This window comes from Protopterus annectens, chromosome 5.part0 (genome assembly GCF_019279795.1).
Source record: "Protopterus annectens isolate FY-2018-M chromosome 5.part0, PAN1.0, whole genome shotgun sequence".
Classification (NCBI taxonomy): domain Eukaryota; kingdom Metazoa; phylum Chordata; order Ceratodontiformes; family Protopteridae; genus Protopterus; species Protopterus annectens.
Genome location: NC_056735.1, coordinates 178,629,336 through 178,636,390, shown reverse-complemented (window position 1 = coordinate 178,636,390; position 7,055 = coordinate 178,629,336).

The window sequence follows — 7,055 nt, the reverse complement described above, 5'->3', positions numbered from 1 at the left end:
AACCGGAACACTAGTATCGATAGTGTCCATGCGTCCTTATCCACCACCAGAAGGAACTGGAAACTCCAAATATGACCTACCTTCTAAGGACTAGCTGTCTACCTTCCCTAGAAACTGCAAAACAAAGTTTTGTTTTGCAACATATATTGACCAGAACACTAGTGACGATAATGTCCATGGGTCCTTATCCACCAACAGAAGGAACAGGAAACTTCAAATATGACCTACCTGCTAAGGACTAACTGTCAACCTTCTCTAAAAACTGCAAAACAAAGTTTTCTTTTGCACCATATATTAACCAGAACACTAGTGTCGATAGTGTATACGTGCCCTTATCCATCACCGGAAACTCCAGATATGACCTACCTGCTAAGGACTAACTGTCTACCTTCCCTAAAAACTGAAAAACAAAGTGTAGGTAGAGTTATACATTCTTCTGAATGTACCCCCTACTCTATCTTTAATTTTTTGCACTTAAATTGTCTTGTAGTGGTGTGCACACTTGCTGAGCCTGCTATCTACATAGATATCACTCCTAGTTTATTCTCCCCTCCTTACTTGCTTCCCTGTTTCAAACTATTTCAAAGCCTATCAGTAGGTACTCCTCAAGTCTACTGCTCTTACTCGCCCACAAATTGGCACGTAACCAGTCTTCCATTTTACACCTCAATAACAACAAAAAAAAAAATGCTCAATTAGCAAAACCTATATAACAACTTGGCTTAGTCTCTGAGGTAATTCTAACCAGGAATACTGTTCAACTTTATACCTGGTCTCTCTGTAAGCTGATTGTTTGTTGGTTAAGCCTGTGGCCCAGGTTTCATCATGATGGGTCTAGCCTCATGGGATTCGCACATCTCGCATACCTGTCTGGACCCCTCCCTGTCACAAGGTTACTTAGCATACCTGAAACTGCAGTGGCACCCTTTCTTTCATTAGCTACCATCTGCCCTTAGAAAAAGACATTCATCTTTTTCCATCGTCCGTGTGCATGCCACAAATGTAAGTTTATGATAGTACTTGCAATACTAATAACCATTTGCAATGTAATTGTTTGCTATACTTCCATGTGCTCACTGTTACTGTGTGCTGTACATTAGCTTGTAAATTGGCACTGTTGCCATTAGCTGCACACTGAGTGCTTTTCTGTTATTCTGCTCTGCATACATACATTAGTCGCTGTGTATTAGTTCACCAAAGCTATTAACAGCACTGATTCCTTGCTTTATTTAAGTTTTCCCAATTATAAAGTTGAATTTCTTAGTCAGAGACATGCATTATATCTAGGCATAAAGTATACCAAATTACCAACTGTCACATTTTTCATGTTAGTGTGGTAGAGGTTGTTTTAATTAAGCAGCAACTAACATACTTTTTTCTGTTTTACCTGACTACAATGTGCATTAGCTGTGGGTATTTTGGTATTCAACAGTTTCACTCTTTCACACTAAAGGTGTAGAAGTTTTTATTTAGTAAAGACAATGGCTAGCATTATAGTGTTTGTCTTATGGCATTTACTAGCTTTTTACTGAATAAAGTGTGACTGTGTTGTTACATTCACTAGCATTTTACAGAATATACTGTGACTGTATTTTTACATTTGCTAGCATTTTACTGTATATTCTGTTGTTACTTCTGTTGTTTTATGCCCATTATTAGTCTCATTATCACAGCTTTCTACCTGCCCTATCTCTGGTCTGCTCCCTTATTATCAAAGCACCCTAATCTTCTGCCTGGTCTTTATTTTTCTTAATGATAACTGCTATACCCCTGCATACCCTCCCTTTAATATAATATCCCACTGTATATGCTAGTTCTACTCCCTTACCTTTCACCACTCACTCACCCATTTTTTCCTTCTGTTTACAGTTTGTTTTGCACCATATATTAATCAGAATGCTAGTGTTCATAGTGTCCAGGCATCCTTATCCACCACCAGAAGGAATAGGAAACTCCAAATGCGAACTACCTGCAAAGGACTAACTGTCTACCTTCTCTAAAACCTGCAAAACAAAATGTAGATAGAGTTGCATGTTCTTCTGAATGCACCACCTACGCTATCTTTAACTTTTTGCACTTAAATTGCTTTGTAGTGGCGTGCACACTAGCTGAGCCTGCTATCCCCATAGATCTCACTCCTAGTTTACTCTCTCCCCCACCTTACTTGCTTGCTTATTTCAAACTATTTCAAAGCCTATCAGTAGGTATTCCTGTAGTTTACTGCTCTTACTGACCCACAAATTGGCACATAACCAATTTTCCATTTTACACCTCAACAACAACAAAAAACAAAAGAAACAATGCTCAATGAGCAAAACCCATATAACAACTTGGCTAATTCTCTGAGGTCATTCTAACCAGGAATACTGTTAAACTTTATACATAGTCACTCTGTAAGATGATTATTTTTTGGTCAAGACTGTGGCCCAGGTTTCATCCCCGCTCCATTCATTCTTACTAACACTTGGGCTCACTCTGCTCCCCTACCCTACCCCCATTCCTGCACACCTCTTCCTGCCACACTTGTCTATACATACCCATAGCCTCATCCCTTCGTGTCATACCTCTCTACACACACACACACACACACACACACACACACACACACACACACACACACACACACACACACACACACGCACACACACACACACCCTCCCTCTCAACTACCTCCCACACCTCTCTCACACACCTACCCCTTCCCTCTCCACTACCTGTCAAACACTCACACTAACTACTTCATACCAGCATCCTTAAATCTACCACCCTAACAGTTAGCATTAATCTGCTCCCAACCTTTTTCCTCTCTTACTGCCTCATTATGCTTCATCACTTTACTAACCACTCCATCTATATTCTAGCATGCTTTCTCTACCTAGCCTGTACTGCCACTGACCCTCCAAATTACCTCAAATTTTACCATACCTCTTCACCCCACACAATAACATCTAACCAACAGGCATGTAAACCATTTGGCAACATCTCCCCACAACTATACAGCACCTCCTTCTCACTACTATATCCCTTTAGACATGTTCAATCTTCACACCCTCAACCACCCACCCACTTTCAAGTACCACCAGGATATCATAAAACTAAAAAAACTGCTACTGCACTCCATCACACATATCAGGCTAGTATCTGACATCCACCCAGCCCTGACCCAATCAATATCTCTTCACACAAGCTGACATCCCCACCAGCTCACAAACCCATTCACCAAACACACTTCCCACCTTAGACAATACCCATTCTACACTACCTATCATTTCCAAATCTGACCTGCTAATAACCAACTTTAATCTTAGAAGCCTTGCAAATAAAATTTCAGACTTCCATGCTATCTTTGCTACCTACTCCCCTGACATAGCTGTTATAACAGAAACCTGGTTAAAGCCCCATATAAAAGATTCCGAAATCACATGCAATGGATATAATGTAATTAGACAAGACAGAATTGCCAAAAAGGTGGTGGTGTTGCAATTATGTTTAAAGACTCTCTAAGAATTGAAAAAGTAAACCATCCAACACCTGACATCCCCAGTGCAGAAATCCTTATCACCCATCTTCATTTAAAGCTCCATAGAGCCATCATAATTATAGATACTTATCTTCCCCCTGGAAACACCCTTTCCAAAATTGAACTCCTACTATCTTGGTCAGCAACTACTTTCAATCAAAAGACTATCATCTTAAGTGACTAATCCACAAGAAATCCACTAGACCACTGAGTTCCTCTGTACAAAAAGACTTTAAGTGACTTCAATCTTGATTGGCTCGCAGGCTCCTCTAACTGCTCCTCCAATTTTATAAACCTCTACAACTTCTGTCAAGTTATAAACTGTCTCACATGCTCAGACAAACACTCCAAAAAGTAGTCTCTCTACTAGATTGGGTTTTAACTAACAAACCAAACCTAGCCTATCAAGCTGGCTGCCTACACATAAACCTTAGCGACCATGCCCCTACATATCTGCTAAGGAAAAAAGTCCAAAATCAATACGTTAATACCTTCAAATAAATCTGCAATGAGAAACATTTCTCCTCTGACCTATTCAACCAACTGCTTCAAAACTGCGACTGGTCACCTTTAATTAACCTTCAACTTGACCGTGCAGTTGAATTCGTTAACATCACATTCCTTAAAATTCTAGATAGCCTAGCCCCTACAAGAAAACTATGCATCAAAACAAAGCAGTTACAATGGATTTTACAAGACACTAAACTAGAAATAAAAAAAAGAGATATTGCCAGAGCCCTATACCTAACTACCAATAACACCTCCAACCTATCAACAATTATGAAACCAAGCAAAGACACAAATCCCCAGTAATAAGAAACTCTACTACCAAACCTGTCAACAAAAATACCTCTACCTCCATAACTCACAGAAATTCTGGCAAACTATCAACCACCTCCTCTACCCCAGAAAACCCCCACCCCCACTCCTTCCACATCAAACGCCACCAAACCCAAATGCTAACAACATAACTCAAAATTCATTAAGTCAATCACAAGCCTGATAAATAGCCACCAAATTCTACCAGTCACTAATCCCCCAAGATCCTAGCCATACAAATCAATTATCATTAAAACCTTTTCAAATCTCCTACATTTAAAAACTCCTAGCCAAACTTAAACCATGCTGCTTCGCAGCCGACCAACTCCCAAATGAGCTCATACAAATTGCTGCTACATCCATAGCCTACCAAATGTCCATACTAATCAATCACTCTATCATAGAGCAATACATCCCTTAACTCTGGTCTGGAAAATCTCATACATCATTCCCCTTCACAAAGGTGGCCCCTGTAGAGATATCACAAACTACCACCCCATTGCCATCCTTCCACCTATGGCAAAAATCTTAGAAAAATGCATCCATCAACAACTCCTCAGCCACCTTACCACAAATAACCTTCTATCTGATACTCAACATGGCTTTAGACCCAAGCACAGCACAAGCACATTCTTAGCATTCTTCACCAACACCATCCATCACCTCATGAACAACAGACTACTAGTATCATCCATTTTCCTGGATATGTCAAAACCTTTTAGCACTATTTCTTACCAACTACTACTTAATAAACTCAGTGTCAGCTGGTGACTTCAAATAAAAGGGGGGCTACAGGAGACAGTTGAATTGGTGGGGCCAACAGGAAGGGGTGGACCAACTAGAAAGGGGTGGAGCTATGCTCAAAACCACAAAAACTGGGACTTTAATTAAATACGCTGCCCTGGGTAACAAACCATCATTATGAAAGTCCAATCAAGACAAAATGAAGTGTAGAAGCAAAAAATAGTTCAATGCATTGGCTACATGACAACTTACTTAATATCTAGATGGAAACAAAAAGGTTGTGAGGCATGAAAAAATAAATTAGTTTTTAAATAAATTACTAGAATGCCAGTCAAAATCAAGTATAAAAAACAAGTAGCACTCAACTCAAACCACTTCTCCTTGCACTGCAGTTCTAATTATAATTTATATTCAGTTTTATAAAAATACCAAGTAACATGCTGAAAGTAGCAATCTCTGTGATACCCCCACTTGCATAAATGTTTCTTATCCAAAAAAAACCTGCTGCCTGACAACTATCTACGTGTTTCATGGGGAAAATGTGATAAAAGTAAAAAATGAACAGCAAACAAGAAACAAGCTAAAGATAAATTGCTTAAAGGATTAAAGCACAGGTTAAGGACCACACATGATAGATTGGCATTCTGTTTAGTTTATGGATAAAGCCTGCAAAGATGACTGCAAGTCTCCAACAAATGTAATGGGCTTCTGAAAATACTATAATCCTGCTCTTTATTATAAATACTGTCATATGCATTTCAATACCTAAGGCTTATATGTTATCTAGTTATGTAAATATTCTCTGCATGGCAACAACAAAAAGGCTTTCAATGTTGGTAATTCTTTAACAGTATGCTTATTAGAGCTTACCTGCATCTTACAATCTCAGACAACCTTACCTGATGGTCATTAAAGCATTGCTACTTAAACACAGAGCAACAGGGACTGCAACAACATGCATTTTCTGAATAATAAGAAGCATAAATCAACAGTATAAAAATATGACAGAAAACCAGAACATTCTGCAAAAGGACAGATGAAAAAACACTGCAGTACTTGTGTCTACTATGGATGGGGGGATACTCTGCATACTTACACTGCATAACTGCTCCTTGCCTTGCTTGGACACATCCAGAGTCACTACATGGGGGAGAGGGGTGTAACAAGTATGTCACAATTTGAAATGTCTCTGGCTGACGGTGATGGCCCTGACACATTTGTCATACCTCTCAACCTCAGAGCAAGAAATCTGGACAAAGCCATAAATAGATATGGGACATAGGCCCCAAAAAATAAGGGCAATTTTTGAATATTGCTCTTATAAACTTAGAAAGATAATAGAACAGTAGGTCTTGCATTAGTATGAATTTTCAGAAGGGTATGAAATCTGAAACTCAAATGTCTGTCATTATTTTCTAACTTCAGTCTTTAATGATTTGACACTAATTTGCCAGAAAACCACAATTTTCTGAACAATGGACCAACAATGTGATGCAAAAATATAATATAGCCACACAATACAGCTGGGAAACTGTCAAAGAAGGGACACTTTTTAAATATTAGTAGGGTTAAGTTGAGCAGCTGTCAAAATAAGAGAATCTACATGCATTTCTGTAATAAAAGTAATCTATAACTCTGATCATTACAATTATTTATTAATTGTAAACCCTCCACATTTTCTTCCAAAATTGCCATTTTGCAAAGGGATTATTACGAGGAGAGCAACATTTTGAGCCAAAGTGTGGGATGGTTGAGAGGTCTGGATATACCTAATTCTATAAAGCGAATTATTTGCGCGTACCTCTCAACCACTTAACACAGGAAATCTGGATATGGCCAAATATATTGGGGGAACATACAGGCATTACTAAAAATTGCTCTTGTATAAACTTAGACAGTTGACAGAATAACAGGCCTTGCTTTAGCATTCATTTTTCTGAAGGGTATGAAGTCTGAAACTCAATGCCTGTCA